The following is a 21,415-nucleotide window of genomic DNA, read 5'->3' as shown; positions in this document are numbered from 1 at the left end:
GCAAGTTTCTGGTGTACTTGGTTTGACAAATAAAAGTGCCTTCCTCATTCTGCTTGACTTGAAGGCCCAGAAAATAGCTAATTTCCCCCATCATACTCATCTGATATCTTGACTGCATTAGTTTGGAAAACTTCTTGCAAAGTTTATTATTTGTAGATCCAAAAATGATATCATCAACATAAATCTGGACCAGAAGTAAGTCCTTTCCATGGTTGAGGTAGAATGGTGTTTTGTCTATTGTCCCTCTGTTGAATCCACTTTCCAGAAGAAACTGAGCTAAAGTCTCATACCATGCTATAGGAGCTTGCTTAAGTCCATAAAGTGCTTTATCAAGCCTGTAGACATAATCTGGATGTTTGGTATCTACAAAACCTGGAGGTTGTTCAACATATACCTCCTCCTCCAATTCTCCATTGAGAAAAGCACTTTTCACATCCATTTGAAAGACAGTAAACTTTTTGTGAGCAGCATAAGCCAAGAATATCCTTATGGCTTCTAACCTAGCAACTGGTACAAATGTTTCATCATAATCAATTCCCTCCTGTTGAGAATATCCTTTTGCAACCAGCCTTGCCTTATTCCTTATAATTATGCCATCACTGTCAGTTTTGTTTCTGAATACCCACTTTGTACCAACAACAGATCTATTCTTTGGTCTTGGCACTAGGGTCGAGACTTTGTTTCTTTCAAATTCATTCAACTCTTCCTGCATTGCTTGCACCCAATCAGCATCTTGAAGAGCTTCTTCCACTTTTTTTTGTCTCAGTCTGAGAGAGAAAAGAATTGTAAAGACATTCATTTGAAGTACCTGTTCTAGTTCTGACACCTGCATCAGGATTTCCAATTATCGAATCAGGTGTATATGATTTTGTCCACTTCCTTGTAGATGGAAGGTTTTCTCTAGAACTGGATGCTCCCCCATGATCCATGCTATCTTCATTTTCATTTTCTGATGCTCCCCCTGAAACTATGCTCTCTGAGTTGGATTCTTCAGTATTTAGATTTTCAGCACTATCAGAACTTGGCTTATCAGAACTTGACGAATCAGAACTTGAAGAGCCAGATGCATGTTCTGATGTCTCTTAAGATGTGGTAGGATCTTGAGTATGCTCCCCCTGCATAGGTGCATCTTGCTTTGACGTAGTCACCACAGTTTCAATAACATCAGAGTTTAATCCATCAGAGTTTATAGTATCAGGACTTAGACTGTCAGGATTTTCAGTATCAGAATTTGAGTCTTCATTTTCAAATCTCAGCTGATCATGGTCAATGAAATCTTCAAGACCAGTAATCTTTTTGTCATCAAAAGAGACATTGATAGATTCCATGACCACTTTTGTTCTCAAATTATAGACTCTGAAGGCTTTTGTGGAAAGTGGATATCCAACAAAGATTCCTTCATCAGCTTTTAGATCAAACTTTGATAGCTGTTCAGGATGAGTCTTGAGAACAAAACACTTGCATCCAAATACATGAAAATATTTCAGATTTGGCTTCTTTTTCTTCACCATCTCATATGGTGTTTTTCCATGCTTGTTAATGAGTGTTGCATTTTGAGTAAAACAAGCAGTCTGCACAGCTTCAACCCAGAAATAGGTTGGAAGCTTTGCTTCTTCAAGCATTGTACGTGCAGCTTCAATGAGAGTTCTATTCTTCCTTTTAACAACTCCATTTTGCTGTGGAGTTCCAGGAGCAGAAAATTCCTGCTTTATTCCATGGCTTTTGCAGAACTCTTCCATTATCAAATTCTTGAACTCAGTGCCATTATCACTCCTTAAAACTTTCACAGAATCTTTGACCATTTTATCCAGATGTTTGATATGATCAATCAAGGTTGATGCAGTTTCACTTTTTGTATGCAAGAAATACACCCATGTGTATCTGGTGAACTCATCCACTATGACCAACACATACTTCTTCTTTGCAATATACATGACATTTACTGGACCAAATAGATCAACATGTAGTAGATGATAAGGCTCAAGAATTGATGATTCAGTCTTGCTCTTGAATGAAGATTTCCTTTGTTTGGCTTTCTGACATGAATCACAAAGACCATCAGGAGCAAATACTGTGTTTGGCAATCCTCTCACAAGATCTTTCTTGACCAGTTCATTTATATTGTTGAAATTTAAATGAGAGAGTTTCTTATGCCAATTCCAGCTTTCTTCAATTGATGCTCTACTCATCAGACAGATTGCAGAACCATCAGTACTTGTTGAAAGCTTAGCTTCATAAATGTTACCACGCCTGTATCCTTTCAGAACAACTTTGCCTTTAGATTTACTCACAATTTCACAGTGTTCTTCAAAGAAATCAACATGATAACCTCTATCACAGATTTGACTTATACTCAGTAGGTTGTGTTTAAGTCCTGAGACCAGAGCTACTTGTTTAATTATGACATTTCCAAGATTGATATTGCCATATCCCAATGTTTTTCCAATGTTGCCATCTCCATAAGAAACACTTGGGCCAGCTTTCTCCACAAAGTCTGATAGCAGGGCCTTATTTCCAGTCATATGTCCTGAACATCCACTATCCAGAACTAGAATATTTTTCCTGTTGCCCTGCAATCACAAAGACCACTAATTATTAGTTTTAAGGACCCAGACTTGCTTGGATCCTTTGGCCTTATTAAGTTTGTTAACATTTGCAGCGGATTTAGCATCAGAGTTTATATTAACATTTTTCTTATCAGAACTTACACTATCAGACTTTGTATCAGAATTTACACTAGAAGGAACAATGGAAACTTTCTTCAAAGAAGGTTTTATTTGATAATAATCATAGTACAAGCTATGATATTCCTTACAAGTATAAATGGAATGCCATAAACTACCACAATGAAAACAAGGATTTTGTGGTTTGTATCTAACAGACTGACTCTTAACTCCTGACTTTGAAGGTAAGGAGTTAATATTCTTATTCTTCCTACAAAAAGAAGCTAGATGGTTAGAACTTCCACAGTTATGACATGTTTTCTTAGAAGCATCAGGAACAGGTTTATAATTATTGCTTTTATTCACTCCTTCCTTTCCATTCCTATTTTTCCTAGGTGATTTTACCTTGTTTGCATTCTTAACATCTTTCAGCTTATGCTTAAGCTGCTTCTTTGTCATTAAACCTATGTTCACTTCAGCTGTCTTTTCCTGTTTTAGTTTGTCAGAAGTTAATTTCTTTGTAACTTCTGATTTTTCATTTTCAGACTTTACAGTTACAAATTTAACAGGTTTTAGCCTTGGCTTTTGCTTATCAACAGACTTAATTTCTTCAGTTCCTTTATCTTTCTTATCTTCTCCATAACCTAAGCCCTCTTTCCAGTTTCCACTACTTAGCAAATTTTGAGTTGTTTTGCCCGAGTTAGTCCAAGTCCTGATAATCTCTCTTTCCTTTTCTAACTCAGTTTTTAGAGATTCATTTAATTTTAGCACTTCATTCCTAACATAAAAAGCATCATCTCTATCCTTCTGAGTTTGATGGAACATGACTAACTCTTTTTCTAAGAAATCATTTCTTTTCTTAAATGCAAGATTTTCAGAAGTTAATCTTTCACATGTTAAAGTTTGATCTCTATAACTAACAAACATGGTTTTAAGATATCTTCTCAACTCATTAATATCATCAGTATGAAAAGCATAAGTAATCTGAGGTACCTTTGCTTCAGCAGCTTCAGAACTGCTCTCAACAATTTCTTTATCAGCATTTGCCATCAATGCATAGTTTTCCTCACTTTCAGAGTCTGAGGTGTCTGTCCAGCTTTTCTGCTTTGTGACAAGAGCCTTTCCTTTGTCACCCTTTACCTTCTTGCAGTCAGGAGATATGTGGCCTTTCTCACCACAGTTATAGCATTTAACATTGGTGTAATCTCCTCTGTCAGACTTTCCTCCTCTGCCTTCAGATCTTCTGAAATTCTTCTTATCAGAACTTATGCCTTTCCTGGAAAACTTCTTTCCCTTCCTGAACTTCCTGTATGCAATCTTTGTGATTCCTTTCACCATAAGAGCACACAGCTTCATTATCTCCTCATCAGCATCAGTCTCAGGCAAGCTTTCAGAATCAAAGTCATCATCACTCTCAGAACTTGATGACTCAGTATCAGACTTTATGAAAAGAGCTTTACCCTTGTCTTTCTTTGAGGAAGCTGCTTTGGGGAATTCTTCTTCAGCCTTAAGAGCAACTGTCCTTGACTTTCCTCCTTTCCTCTTGCTTCTTTGTTCCATCTCCAGCTCATGAGTCTTGAGCATTCCATAGATTTCGTCAAGAGTTGTTTTATCAAGATTGTAGTTGTCTCTTATTGTCGTTGCCTTCAAATCCCAGCATTCAGGAAGAGCTAACAGGAACTTAAGGTTTGAATCTTCAAGATAATACTCTTTATCAACCAATGACAAATCATTCAAAAGTTTGACAAATCTATCATATAAATCATTCAATAACTCATTAGTCTTTGAGTCAAAGTGTTCATATTCTTGAGTGAGTATTGTCTTCTTGTTCTTTTTAATTGTGTCAGTTCCCTGACACCTTGTTTCCAGAGCATCCCATATCTCCTTAGCAGTCTTGCAGTTGATTACCCTGTTTGACATTACATTATCAATGGCACTATGCAGTAAGTGTCGTACCTTAGCATCCTTAGCAATTGATGCTATGTCTTCAGCAGTATAATCACTCTTCTCTTTTGGTACGGTCTTTGCTGCTTCACCTGTAACTGCAACAGCGAGCTTGGTTGGTTTGTGAGGGCCTTCCTTGATTCTATCAAGGTATTCTGGATCTGTTGCTTCCAGGAACATGGTCATCCTTACCTTCCATATGGGATATTCAGATGGTCTCAGTATGGGAACTCTGATGGTCTCATACCGACTCTGAATTTGTGTCTTTGGTGATTCGTCAGTTTTGGTAGGCTTAGTTGGAGTTTCTGTGTCCGATATGATTGTGTTTGGATCTTTAACTGTATGTGTGTTAACAGATAGGCTCTGATACCAATTGTTAGGTCACACACACACTGTAGAGGGGGTGAATACAGTGTATAGTACTCTCAAATCGAACTTTAAGAACTTAAGTAACAGAAAACAAACTTTATTGAAACAATAAACTCTGTTACAGTATGGAACTGTTACCTCTCAGTGATGAACAAATATCACGAGAGCTGCTAGGGTTATAATGAATAATCTTCTCTAATATGATAACACTTATAGTGTAAACCCTATATCTGTGTTTATATACTATACAGTTACAAGATAATCGCTAATTGATATGGAATATAATTCTGCTTCCTAAAATATATCAATCAGATATCTTTTCTTCCAAGTATTCCATTCTTTACAGAATTCCTTCTTCATGCATATCTCTTCTTATGTTTATCTTGATCTTCTTTCCTTTAATCAGCTACGATCGTCCTTCAGCACTTAAGTTCTGATATCTATCTTCTGATAATTATCTCCTGATAACATACGTACTGATATCCTTAAGTCCTGACTTCCAGTATAAGTACTGATCAACAGTTAAGTACTGATTTATCCTGTTCAAGTAAAATCTGAAAGCTAAACATAAAACATATTAGCCATGACATTATCAAATATATCTAACATCACTATTCTGAAAATAGAATAGGGGAGAAACTTGCCTTTTGCGCGACTCACTGCAATTAAATCACTTTTCGTCTATCACCTACTCGACCTGCCTTGCTGGTTTAGCTTCTGTTAGCAAAATAGACCGGTTAAGCCATTTTGTACTTCAATTGTATCTTGAATGGACTTCATTTCGTTCCTATTATCTACCCATACGATTATGACTGACTCGTATATTACATATAAACAAGTAAGACACGATTAACCACATAATACACATAGGCACATAAGCACATAATCATTTTTATAGTTAAAATAATTTTTAGAATCAAAATCGACTCGCTGATTGATCCACTGATCACCTTATCCCTCATTTCCCATTTTTCCGGAATTTTTCGGACTCGTCTCGGCACGCATTTCGACTGATAATCAAGCAATTAATAAATTCAACTAATTTCTAGAAGAAATTAGGTCTTAATGTTATTTTTAATGAAAAGGATTTATTTTTCTGATTCAAATGGCTTTCGTTTCGCTTAAATCGGACTAACGGTCTAATTAATATCAATTAAACACTGATAATTCAATTTATTATTCAATATAAATAATTATTACAAATTTTTAAATCCTAAAATCATTTTAATATAATTATTTAAGAAAAATCAAAGTCAAAAATAAATTTTTTATAATTTTTGGAGTTAAGATGAATATGTTATGATTTATTGAAAGTTACTTGATTAATTATCGAAATAATTAATCATTTTTAAATAATTAATAAATAAATAACTAAAAAATAATTAATAAGTAATTATTTAATAATCTAAAATAATTAATCCCTAATTATTAGGATTAATCACAATTTATTACAGATATTTACAACTTATCATTATTTATTTGATTAGATCGATTATTTACAAATAAATAATCGATACAATCAGCTGATACGATAATTATTGAATAAATAAACTATTATTCGAATCAGAATTCAATTCACCGATCAACTATTCGCATTTCTACGAATAATTAAATATCCCTCAAATAATAATAATCGAACTCATCGTTAATTTACCCGTATGAATACGAGTTATTCGTTTTATTCCCTAATTATCAAATCCTTTCTCGTAATATTCGATAAATTTTAACCTGTAATTATTAATTATTTACTTAACTATTAAATAATAATAAAATAGATAAATGATTAAATAAATAATTAAATACTTAATTAAATCACTAAATTCGAATTTATAAATTAAGAAAATAATTTAGGAATTATTAATACTATTTTACAGAATTTAAAACTAACTTTTAATTGATTTTCAGAATTAATAAAAACTAATTTTGATTTTATAAAATATAAATAAATAATTAAAAAGTCAAAAACACAATTCTGAAAATGGATTTGGGTATCAGAGGATCAAACCCGGGTTGCAAATCGGGTTGCAACTGGGTCACCAAGAACAGGAAACAGGTCGGGATGAACCCAGAATCCGGTGAGGATCCCGGTCACCGTCCCGTTTTTCGGCCAGTCTAATTACCCCTCAATTCGACTCTGTTTTGCTCCGTTTTTGTGTCCATCTCGTTTGAAATCAACAGAACAACCCATCACCGTCTTCATCAACCATCAACAATGTCTGTGTCTTCTTCTCCGGCGAAAACCATCAAACTCCGACGAAGCTTTCCAGATTCCGATGAAGTCATTTTTAGGCCAAATCACGAATCGTTTGTACTCATTTTACTGGGAATCGATTCCAAATTCAATTCTAGACATTATTCAATCCCTAACATCACCTAATAACCCTCAGACTATGTTCTCCGATCAAACCGACTCAAAGTCCGGCCAAAATCCGATTTCACTAATTTGTACATCAAAATTATGTTTTATAGCTTAAAATAAAGCTTGAAACATACACAATCAAACCCCTATATCCAAACATACCTCAGATATCTGTATAATAAAAAACGATCAAATAAAAAAACACATAAACCCTAGATATCGATTGATCGATTCAAACAATCGTCAGTCAAATTAATTAGCAGGAATCAATCATAAACAATCAAATAAAGCTATTCATAACATCAATTTCAACGAATAACCCCAGAATCAAAAAGTACCAAATCGGGTATAAACCTAGAAATTGAAATTGAAAATTAACACATCAAAACATGTTTTTGATACCAGAAACCGAAAGAACAACTCGAGAGGATCGATTTGGATACTCACATCGATCGATTTGGTGCTCAGAAACGTTCAAAATCACCGATTGATTTCTAACCCATATTCCGACCCGAACTGTTCTTCAGAGAATTTCCAGAAATTTGCAGAATTTTTAATAATTAATTAATTATAATTAACTGATAATTAGGCTATTTATAGTGTATAAAATAATACTCCTAAATAAAATTAAGGGGCTAATTGTACATCTAATAAAAATATTTTGCCCTAATTTTTATAATTTTTGGGTATTAAAAATTAATTTATAAATATTTTATATATACAATATATTTGTCAAAATTTCCCAAAAATTGTTAATAATGCAAAAATACAAAGAAATGGTATAAATAAAAGTCCTATAATTTTATAAAAATAAAAATGTGATTTTTGTCGGGTTTTTAACACCCAATGGGGCCCGGAAAAGTCATTTTTCGCAAAACGAGAAAATTTATAAAATATCTAGATGTTCAGAATAATGCGATGGTAAAAGCCGTTTGATAAAAAATAAGGCCCATTATTTTATTTGTAATACTGGCTTTAAAATCATGGTTTGGGTCGTAAAACGTTTGAAATGAAAACGATGAATGTAAAATAAAATATCCGAGGAATATCTTAAAAATACAGAAATGACACGGAATACACGTAACACGTAACAATTTAGGGTTTAACAGATAATCACACATAAATGATATATTAATACACATAATTTATTATAAATGTGATATAATACAACGTAAATTTCCCAGTCGTTACAAATAAAGTTGAGGCAAACTTAACAATGTAATCAAGGCTATAATACGAAGACCTGAATCGGGGTTAGTCGTCTATGAACCAGACCAGTTGCACTAGGCGTCAACAGCTCGTGAAAGGAATCTGGGTATTATTTTTAGAAGGATTGTTAAGTTGAGGAACGTACTTGGATTGAACGTTTATCTGTTAAAGTACGAGAAGAGGTGTGCGAGGTATACAGCTAAATAGCTCAGGGGACTGGCGAATCTCAAAGTTTAATTGTTAAATTAAATAAATTATTTAATGGACTTTAATATAATTTATTTAATAAACTTAAAATAATTTATATTATAAACTTTAAATAAGTTTATTTTATAAATCTAAATTAGTTTATTTATATAAGTTATATTTAAGTTTATTTTATAAATCAATTGAATTACAATTAAATTTAAAAAGAAAAAGAAAACAAAAAAAGGAGAGGAAAAAGAAAACAAAAAGAAAAAGAAAAGAAAACAAAAAAAGAAATGGAAAAGAAAAAGAAAATGGAAAAGAAAAAGAAAATCAAAAATAAAAAATAAAACCACAAATCAAAATCGTGTACAAATGTTTGGTTTTGTTAGTAAAAGTTAACTAAGTACATTCATGTGTACTAAAGTGTTGGTTGTCGCCAGAGGTAATAATCCCTCTCCCCCTGTGGTCGCCACATGGGAGTTTGAAAAATAATCAGCCTCCCTCCTGTTCCCCCTGTCGCCACAGAGCACAGCTAATTGGTGTCGCCACAGAAAAGAATATTCCTTGTCGCCACAGAGAAAAGATGTCACCACACAGAGCTCCTCAATTCTCAACCACACAATTTTATTGTGTATAAAGTCTACACTTTGCAGCAGATCTGAATCAGTACTGTTTATCTTCTTCTCCAAAAAAAAGAGAGCTGATAAAAACAAGAAGCGGAGATTTACAGAGGAGTTCAAGCTACTTGAATATCCGTTTAACTTCTCACCGGAGTAACGTTATAATGCCCGATTTAATTCTTGTATATTCTTAGGGGCATTATAATCGTTACCCGGTAATTAAATCCTAGTACAAACAAAAGCTAGATTATTGTATAGGATTTGATTTGTAAATCTTTGTAGTAGCTAGGAACTTTGTTGTTCTTAGATTGTAGCCGGTTAATTTATTTAACGGAGTGTAGCAACCCCCTCGAGGATTTATATACGAATATATATTTCCCCGAATATCTTGTGTTCCTCGTTTTTATCGTTCCAAACACTATTCCTCTCAAGAACACGAAACCACTAACCGAGCACTAAATATTTTATCCGCTAAAGATTCGAAAGAATTTTTAATTTAGTGATTATCGTATTCAACCCCCCCTTTACGATAATTCGGGACCTAACACTTGTTATTAAGCTCTTCCTCTGTCTCAAGGTGCTTACTAATCTTAAGCTCTAAATATCTATTGGTTTGTTTAAGATTTTCCACACTAACCCTATCAAGGACTAACTTATCATTTTCATCTCTAACCTTCTTTAGTTCTACTTTTAGGTCTTTCATATGAACCATAGTACATCTTAGTGTAGTACTAAGATTTCTATACACTTCTTTTATGGTCCCATGTTGCTCAACACATTCCTTTTTCTTGCACTGAGCCGTAAGATAGTGATGAGAAACTGCATTTCTAAACACTAAGACAGCCTGTCTGAAAGCAACATTGTGTTCATTCCACATAAGTTATCAGACAATAAAGCATGAATAGTTGGGAACTTTACCTGTGAAGAAGATTCTCCATTAACGCAAGATTTACGTATTGCTCTTATTTCATCATCAGTGTCATCCCAGCTCTTCCCTTCAGCTATGCAATATTTCACTGAATACTTTCTTGAGCTACCTGTGTCCTTCTTCATAAGCTTTCCCTTTATCCTTTGCTTGCCGAGTCTTTCTACATTCAGTGGCAAAGTGCCCAACCTCATCACAGTTAAAGCATATGAACTTGCTTCTATCCACCATCTTTGTCTTGTAACCTGATCCAGAAGATGAACTTGACTTTTGACCACGATTGCTGCTTCCAGAACCCCTAAAACATTGCTTCCTTCTAAACTTGATGTTACTGAACATCCCAGCTAAGTTGGCCATAGTAGGGTCTTCCATACGTTGCAGCTTCTCAATGGTATAATAGTCATTTAGATTACCAGAGAGGCTTCCATCATCCATTTCAGCTTCAAAGAGCGTTTCAGCTTTAGACTTACGCTTTTCAGCAGTAATGTCAAGCTCTTTGAGTCCACCAGCTACAAGAGCAGTTGTCTAGAGTAGTTCAGCATTCTTACTATCAACTGTACCACCGCCATAGATGATCTTCCTTTGTTCCTGCTCCATCTCATGTGTTTTCAACTTACCATACAAGTTCTCAAGTGTCATGGTTTCAAAATCAACTCGTTCACGAACAGATGAAGCCTTATTCTCCAGATGGTGAGGTAGGACCATCATAAACTTCCTATTGACTTCTCTCTGAGGATAAGTCTTGCCATGAATACTTAATTCATTTAACAGCTTGTTCAGTCTTTCAAAGACTTGAGTTATACTCTCTCCAAGCAAGGATTTAAAGGCCTCGTATTGTGAAGTCAAGATATCCAGTCAATTTTGCTTGACATCTTCAGTTCCTTCCATATTCAGTTCTATGGTCTCCCACATGTGCTTGGCACTTTCACATACCATAATTTGGTGATTCATATAATCATATCGAATCCACCAAAATCAGTTGTAGGCCTTCATCCAAAGCAATCGATTCCTTATCAACATCGGTTCATTCTGATTCAGGACATGACATTCTTGAGTTAGGGATCTCTGGATGCTCCTTCATAGGCATATGTCTTCCTTCTCTTAATACCTTCATATAATCTGGATTTGACGCCTGAATATATAAAAGCATTTATTCTTTAATAGATTGTATCTTGATTTATCAAATTGAGGAACCTTAATACTACTAACTTTCTGAGTACTCATCTTTTCAGATTTGAGAAAAATTCGCGATACACCATCTCAAAACACAAACACCCAGTCAGTCAACAATACCAAAACCAGTCAAGTCAAAACCAATAATCCCAAAATCAGATCTACACACCAGAAGCACTCCCGTACTCCGTACAATCAAAATCAACAACAAAACTTGCAAATCTAACAGATCTGATCTGTATATCGATCAAAAAGCTATGATACCAGTTGTTAGGTCTAAAAGGTGCATACATAGGGGGTAAATGTATGTTCTTCATTTTTCACAAATAAATGCAGCGGAGAATCAAACTATGAAAACGAAATAAATAAACAAAGAGATTCAGATGATAATTCTTGTATTAAGAAATTAAACCGCAATGGGTTGCTTACACCGTTGAACATTCAAAGTTACAAATAGATAAAGTCAATACAAACTATAAGCTATCAAATCTATGGCTTGTATCTGTAATAACACGAATTTTTTAGACTATGTAAAAATGTTTGATGAATAGTACCCTGACAATCGGGGAAAACCTTTTAGCCCACACTACGTTGTGCGTAGGAAAATTTGTTTCCGAGTCGATAACATGATTACACGTACCAAATAAGTGTATGTAAACGCTATTAGTTTTCGAAGAAAACGAACTTTTAAAAACGACCGTATCTACGAACCGTCAAGGATTACGAGAAGAAAGATTTATCCCGTGGACTGCTTACGAAGAAAAGATTACGATAATTACAAATCTAAAATCCTAAAAATTCAAACCCAAGTACAAGGCTTCAAAACGTAAAAGTCGTATAAGAAAGGATTTACCCTGTGAACTGCTTATGAAGATTTATTACGGAAATGAATAAGCGACCAAGCGAATGCGTAGGCGAATAAATAAACATATCAAGCCAAACTAACATACAAGCTAGCTAGGGTAAGAAACTAACCATGGTTAATAACCAAATAGTAGCCTAGCTAGAGAATATGATTGCCTAGCTAGTGAATAGTGGCTTGAATAGTAACCAAGGTACTTAAGCTAGTGTTTTAGCTTGGAAAATAGGAAACCTAGGAAGATATCGAAAGATTTGCTTGTCCTATAATATATATACAAAGAATACATATTATTATTTCACAAGAAGCATCCAAGAAAATCACAAAAACTCTCTTTTCTCCCTTGAATACTTTTATTCGGCCATTTCCAAAAAGAAGGAGAAATCAAATTTCAAACACCCAATTCTAGCCATGGCAAAATTCCATAATTAATTCCTAAGCTTCCTACATCCTAAAATAAGGTGAAATAAATTTTTTAGAGCATTTCACTAAGGTTTGATTGGTGTAATAAATTAATGAAAGTGATGATGAATAGTGAGGAATAATAATTTATCTTGGTTTCTTGATTTTCTTGGCATGATCTAGGTTCCTTAAGCACAATCAAGCTCTCCCATGTTCAACCATCAAGAAGAACATAGTCCAAGCTTTCAAGAAAGGTATAAATCCTTACCCAAACTTTGTTTAAGGTTTAAGTTTCAAGAAGATTAAAGATCTTAGTTGTAAACCTAGTTTTTGTGGTTGATTTATTATTTTCTTGATGATTAGTTAATTAGTTATTAAGGTTGATATTGTGGCCTCAAGAACATGATGTTCTTAAGAGGAGTAAGTTTTAAAATGATGGTATGGTGATTGATGATGGTTGATTAATGAATTACAGCAAAAACGAAACCCGAGCCGCGAGCGTAACGTCGTTAAAACGAGAGAATCATAACCATAAGTTTTCTGCAGAGATATAGAATTTATAAAATGTAGATTCTTGAAGAATAAGACTTGATTATGATAGAAAATGTTATGAGGATCGTTTATGCGCTTGAATCGCTTGATTTCGATTTACGGATCAAAAGTTATGACCGTTTTAGTAAAAACGATTTACGCGACAAAAACTGCTACAAATTACGAACTTTGTAAATAGAAATGATCGATTTAAGAATATTCAAAATTCATGAATTTTTACAGAGAGTAAGAAATAGAGTTATTAACTGCCATAAAAATTTTAAGTAAAAATATTGATTTTTCAATTTTATAAAAAATGTCGGAGCCGAGGTCGAGCGGAGTAAAAACTAAAAACACCAAACGCAACCCACTGCTAGAAAACTGGTGCTTCGGGATTTTCACCCCTGTCACGTAATAGTAACATTCATTAAAGTTAACTCTAGAAGACCACTTTGACCGTCCATTTCGACCAAGAATTGATACTTATTTCAAGTCGGTCGAATATTGAAAAATTATGAAGTATTATACTTATTAGAAATATAAGTCGGTGATGGGATTAGGACTACTGATTAAGATTATGATATTTGTTGATTAGAAAACCTGAAACGAGAGAAAGTCGGAAAACATATCTTGGACTCCAGGCAAGTTTACAAACCCTAAATTTTCAAAACTGTTGTGTTTATTTTTGAATAAGTGCAATATATGCATGATACTGCTTAAACTGTTTTACCGAATAAGATATGTTGTTTCGAGTAATTGTTAATTTTATTGATATAGTAAAACACCGGATTTGAAATGATATATTTAGACCGAGAGTCAGTCGGTGTAAGTTTATAAAAACTCGGAAGTATTCCAAAGGTGTTTATATTTGAGAATATTTATGCTAGCAAGTAGCGTGGTATTATATATCATAGACCGATAGATGGTCGGTATAATTTATTAAAAAATCCGAAAGAATTCCAGTGGTATTTTGAACGATCGAAAATCCGTACTTATTTTATTCCAAGGGACTCGATGTCCCCTTGCGAAGTATTAAATACCTCGAATTTATTTAAAAATGATTTTCAAAGATCGTATTCTCTCAACTATATTTAACTACTCGAACAATGAATATTGTTTTGGATATTCATTTAAAAGGAGAAGTATTCTGCAACGTTTATTTTATTTTAAAACTAATTATTTTACATATATTAAAGATTAATTTAGTTACTTAAACATAAATTAGTTGAGGAACATTATTTCAAATATTCTTTTAAAAATAGTATTATTCGAGGTTTAATTATTTAATTATTAATATTTATTAAATGATTTAATATGATTTTAAAAATCATAAAACCTATTTTAAAATACTTTCCGAGTTTTAGAAAGTCATTCTAATACTTTCAGATCATCAAAGAATATTATCTCGACATACTTTAAATATTTTGACTATAGTTTAAATAGAAAGTCCCCCTTATTTATTTATTTGTTGACAACGCTCAACTCACATTATCTTAGTACTTCCTCCAAAAATTCTCGGAAGTACATATATATACATACATATCAATGTGTACCTATCAACAAGCAATATGCTTGGGGAACAAAAAAAGTTCCAGATATATGATGCGATTCTTACAAGGACAAGGAGTGGTAGACTCCAGTACTTCGTGGACTGGGGGGACTACCAATTTACTACCACATGAGAAGGTACCTTATATACCGATGAACATGTGGAGTATGCGTACCTGAGAGGGATGAACGCAAAACAGTGTCTTGAGAGGGATAGACACGAAGTGTGTACCTGAGAGGCATGGAAACAGAAAAGGCTCGAATGCGTCCAGGGTGATAACCGATAATAAAGGGAATCATCCTTCTACATGTAGAGAACAATATATATTTACCGTTATACGACTGATCATCGCATCTCGGGGGCTCCGGTGAATGTCTTATTCTTCCAATTGGAATTGAGATGCAATATCATAACCCAGGCCTAGGTGCTGGGTTTACAATTAAGGTATTTGCAGACTAATAAGTCAAATAAAGAATTGTTTTGAAAAGAGATGTGTATCACCAATAAAACTACTTTGAATAAATACATATCCTTATACAGATTAATATAATTTCTTTAATAGTCTTTTCATACTGTTGATTATTATGGTTGAGCATTATTGCTCACTTTTGCTTTTTTTTTAAATGTCACAACACAACAGATTACCAGTATGCCGGAGTGGGGCTTAGTCACTTAAAATCGTAGGGAGAATCCCTTACAGCTTTTTCTCAGGTGAACTAGAGTATTCAGATAGGTATAAGATGTTAGTAGTAATTATTGTAACTTCATGTAGAGGTTACGAATAATTATTTAAGATCATGTAAAGTACATTTGAGTTGTAATAAAAGAAGATTACATTGTGTACATCATTTCTAAGGCTATGACTTGTGTGTGTGTATGTGTGAGATTGGGGGTCTGTGATATAGAGTTATTGGATTATTGAGTTAATACAGGTTATACATGATTGAAGGATTGCGTGACGACCCAGATTCCTGACCCCAGATTTGGGGGCGTTACAGAAATGGTATCAGAGAAATAAGTTATAGTACTCAAAGATGAGAGTGTTAAGAGTCTGTCTAGATGCAAGATTGCGTAAGAGCTCATATAGAGTTCATCATTGGACTACCGGATGTAGCCCCAATGTGTAGGTTAGGATAAGCATATATTTGAGGTACTAAAGTGTGACTAATAGAACCATTGAAGATTATTAGAATGATGAGAAGAAACATTAGAATAATATATGATTTGGCAAGGATGTGGATGTAGAACTCGGAGCTAAGTCTCCAGGACATTTGGGGTAAATACGATATTACCAACACCATATGTTCATTTTGATAACACGAGCCTGGTTACTCGTAGTTCCTTATAGGTTGCCCATGAGGGGGCATCACATGTGAGAACCATGAAGTCTAATTATTAATATATAGTTGAGGTTACTACCCAACTAGTTGAAGGTATTATTTTACCAATGAGGATATGAATACCGTATGAATAACGAATTCAGCAGAGATAGTGTCCAATATACCCTTGAGGATTTTATTTCCATTAAGAAAGATTTGAACGTAATATACGAATGTTATTGTAAGACGAGTACATTACATGATATTATTAGTGCACTTAACATGTAAGGTTATGATGGTTTAGCTCAAAATTCAAGAGCATCGAGAATCGATGGCATGTCTACAATTAAATGGCGTAAGATTACAACGAGCGATGGTTCGATCTTAGAACCTTTTAAAAGGATAGACCAGTGAGTCTAGAGCGGAATTCTTCAGTAGATATGATGTCAGAGACTACGTATATATACTCGTAGACCTCTAATATATTCGATAACATATATTCAATTACACATACATACCACCGAACTTATGAACTGTATTAAGATCCCTGAGAGATATCTTCGATCTGTTTCCAAGGGGAACTGGCCACGTGTAATTAGTAATGGATGCATGTAGCAGGCTTATATCGCCTTAATAGATGCTTTTGGAATAATTCTGAGTGAGGTCTTCGAGGTAAAACACCGGAATGACAAATATACTTGCGAAACTCAAGTTAATAAGAGACTTTAAAATGATGTTGAGGGAAACACTAGTTGAAACATGGAATTACGAAAACGAAGAGATGTGATCATCCTCGGATGAATAATGACGAGGGTTATGATAATCAGTGAATTATTTTAGCATCTAATCACCATCACACTATTCCCTCCAAACTATTTATCATTCACATTACCTTGATAAGTCATATCAGACAATCCTTTTAGTTCCCTACTTTGAACTTCTGATGTGACCAATAACTTGAATAGTCTTTCTCCGCATCAGGACTTGTTCAATTCTTTTAGTTGAACCATGAAATTTCATTCATAGATTATGATCTTCTTGTTCGGCTCAACGCTATTTATACTTGATTTCAACTATCCAAGGAACTTTAATAAATGTTCCTCAATTAATTGATGAATATTCATAACGAGTATCTTCATTTGATTATTCTTCCATACTTGCTCTTCTCAGTTGAGATTGCAAATATTTAACAAATTGTTAAAAAAACATGGATGATCTAATATCCATAGATTCCTCGGGAATCCTTTTCTTCTATTCATGATGAAATTGTATATTGAACTTTGAAATCATAGTAAGGGTATCAATTTGATATGGGTATTCCAAATTCAATTCTATTTGAGAATCTAATAAAGTATGTGAATGAGGGCACTTCTGAGTGTACCATTTTATTGGCAAGAAGTACTTGATGAGAGGCTATCAATTAGTCTGATGCCAAGACCACTCGATTCAGAGTTATAATGGCCTTTCTCATCCCAAATTTGAAAACTCTTTATTTTGAAATCGTCATCCAGGTAGCCACAAATTTCTTCAGTTGTTATGATGTTGAGATTTTTACGAACAAACTGAAATATGCTTGGTTGTATATGTTCTCATGAACGACTAGTTAATGTCCTAACTAGTCGAAATTTTAATTAATACGATGGAAGCCTAGCTAATCGTCCTGGCTAGTTGCTATGTGTCAAACCAATTGAGCTGGCCATTTTCTTAGCCGGTTGATAAGATTTTTTGATATGTACTAGTTATTATTTTTCTAGTTCAACATCCAATAAATTTTTTTGTTTTACACGATGCATTATATATGCAAGATTAACTGTTGATGAAATTTTCAAAGGATGATTTAATTGAGACCTAACTAGGTCGCCCACTCAAACGAGAATTCATATTCAGTTTTATGAAATGTTTTGTTCATGAAACGTTCTATCTTTCATTTATATAACGAATATCCATTTAAAATCATAAACTGATTGAAGAACAATATACTTCCTTATTTGTTAATTATTGGATAGTGTAACGACTGGGAATTTCGCGACGTAATTAAGTGAATAAAGTATGATTTCTATGGAGTGATTATAAATTATGTGATTAAGTATTGATTAATAGTCTTTATTGTATATTAGGATCTGGGAGCGTAGTTAGATGTGTTCCAATTTAAGTAGTCAGCTTAGGGGTTAAGCTGCGTTGTCGGGCCGTCAGATAGAACGAAAACCGTCTTAAAAAGGGATTAAAGTGTTTAAATGTGAAATATGTGTGTTTATGTGAAAAGGAATATTTAAGTAAGTATTACGTTCTAGTGACGTGTCGGTTAGTAAAGATAATTGTGAAGCGTAATTGAAACGCTGAGCGTCGGGCCGTTAGGCAGAACGTGACCCGATATGCGAAAAGAGGAATAGTATTAAAAAGGGGAAATTGTATGGTCAAATATGAGTTGTGATGTGTGAATATATGTGCTTGCTTGTCTGTATGCATGATTACGTGATCTGATAATTTTTAAACGGATTTAAGGGAATTATTTGATTTAAAATAAGGATTATTGGACCTTTACGCATTTTTATAAAATTATTCGAGAATGGTCAAGGCATGAAATTTGTTTTGTTATCTTCAAAATAGTCCTAGAGACTTTCTAAAAGTGATAGACGGATTTATTTCGTGATCGTTGCATTTTTAAATGATTTTTTGGAATTAAAATGCTATTTTCAACCTAAACTTGTAAAATCCGTATTAAATCAACCGTTCGCTCAAAAATTATTCCGAAAATATGGCTGGAAAGCTAATTTCGAATCTTATATTTTAAAATTGATATTTTTTCCATTTTCATCTTTTCTGAGAGAGCTATATAATATTCAAATTCATTTTTGGGAATGAGAATAAAAGAAATGAGAAGTAAAAATCTATTGGTGGCATAATTACCATTCAACCCTTACCATACCATTATAAAAAGCCACCCACCCTTCTGATTTTTCTCCCCTTCTTCCCCCACTTCTCTTCTTTCTCTCTTTTTCCTCCCTCACTCCCGAGTTCTCTCTCTCTCTCTCTCAGCTCTCTCTCCATCTCTCTTCTCTCTCTTACATGCAACAAGAAAAACTAATCCAAATTCAAAGATCTTGTCATCTATAGCTTTCATTTTCAATATTCTACTCATACACCGCTTGCAAGTAAGTGTTTATGTAAGTTTCATAGTTCCATCTCCTTGGTTATGTTCAAGAAAATGTAATTTCTTGATATATGATCATAAGAGAGTCTAAAGTGATTTTTGTGGTTTAAAACTCAAAGAGGAGACCCGTTATGGGCACTCTTAAGTTCGACCACCACCGTCTGTGATCCAAGGAGAGCTGGTGGAATTTTAGGAGTGTGATGTACTTGGTAAAATGATGTGTTCTTGTAAAAGTAAAACTTGCATGTTTGATATTTGATTGATTCTTGAGTTTTGATGGTAAATGAAGTTTTATGTTTAGAAAATGGGAAATAATGTTTATTTCTAAGTGATTTTGGTGTTTAGATGATTAAAAGGGATGCATGTCATAAGAATCTATATGCAAGTCATTAAAAGTCATTGCATGTCAATGTTCTAAGTTTCTTTTGGTCTTGAACCTTTGTTAGGTTCGAATTGTTCTTAAAAATTATGTGGAAATAATGACTTTTGATATGTGATAGTATGAATGGTAGCATTAGAATGATTGGAAGTTATTTGATTTGGTTTTGTGCTAATGTTTGGTTCGAATTTGTGAAAATAAAAAGGAGAAGAATAGTTGTTTGCTTAAGGTGTTTAACGTATAAGAATCAAGGAACCTTTTTGTCTTGATTAAATGATTTGAGTTCGAATTTTTACTTCTTATGTTTAGAAAATGGGAAATAATGTTTATTTCTAAGTGATTTTGGTGTTTAGATGATTAAAAGGGATGCATGTCATAAGAATCTATATGCAAGTCATTAAAAGTCATTGCATGTCAATGTTCTAAGTTTCTTTTGGTCTTGAACCTTTGTTAGGTTCGAATTGTTCTTAAAAATTATGTGGAAATAATGACTTTTGATATGTGATAGTATGAATGGTAGCATTAGAATGATTGGAAGTTATTTGATTTGGTTTTGTGCTAATGTTTGGTTCGAATTTGTGAAAATAAAAAGGAGAAGAATAGTTGTTTGCTTAAGGTGTTTAACGTATAAGAATCAAGGAACCTTTTTGTCTTGATTAAATGATTTGAGTTCGAATTTTTACTTCTTAAAAAGGGATTTTTGATTTTGATTCAAGTTTACAAAAGGGTTTAGATTTAAAGGTTTAAACTTGCTTCGGTTTTCTATTAAAAAAGGTTTGGAAGGATGAATTTTGGCTTGAACTGGAGATTACAAATGATCCATATCCTTGCATGTCAATTTGTAGTGTTGCATGTGTTGTTTCTTGAGGAATTCGAATGGGATAAGTTGAATTTATAGAAATTAAGATGGATTATGTGCTTAAAGTGTTACTTATGTGTTCCATGATGAATTGGAGTTAGATTTGGATTAAATAAGTATTGCATGTTAAGATAAGAGGTTGTATTTGATAAGATTAGAGTGTAAAAGCATCATTGGACCTCTTGTTTGTGTTATGTGATAAAGCCGAATGGTTTATGGTTATAAAAGTAATTGATTTGAATTTAATATCTTACCAAGTGAATGCATGTGAGATTTTTAAGAATTATGTGGATCATTTGTTTGTTTTGGTTTGAATTAATTGATGTAAAAAGGAGGTTTTTGAGTCGTCTTGATATGAGATTATGTATTGATATGGTAACTCGAGTATAGAGTTTGAAATATAAGGATTAAATGCTATATGTCGTATTCACATCGTAATGCGTGATTCGAAGTCTATATGGTTAAAAGTATACGAGTTATGGTATAGACATGTTGTGTAATTATAATTGAGTATATAAATACCCTTAGGGTATTGCGATTAAGGGAAATGTTAAGCGTTCTGGGAACGTCAAGTGGGAATCTAATTAACATTTTGGTTTTGATTGTAGATTCGGAGCGTGAGGGCATTCTGGCTAGGAAAGGGAAAAGTATACTAGGTGGCAGTAGTTCAACCTTTGTGAAACAGGAAAGCAAATTCAGGAAAGTAACTCTATTTACTTGTGTAAATGGTTATAAAGAGGATATTGTTCATGCCATATAGAGTATTGAACTGTTAAAGTAATGTACCCCTATTATTGATTCTTGAGATACCCTGTCATTGATCTTGTGAACTTGTTATTGATAAGCTTATTGATCCAACCCCTTTGGTAACCCCTTTTCCTATTCTAATTAATTGCTATACCATGAACTGTTGTT

Source organism: Apium graveolens, chromosome 4 (assembly GCF_009905375.1).
Source record: "Apium graveolens cultivar Ventura chromosome 4, ASM990537v1, whole genome shotgun sequence".
Taxonomy (NCBI): domain Eukaryota; kingdom Viridiplantae; phylum Streptophyta; class Magnoliopsida; order Apiales; family Apiaceae; genus Apium; species Apium graveolens.
The sequence above is the reverse complement of the archived record's forward strand: the minus strand, read 5'-3'. Positions refer to the sequence as shown.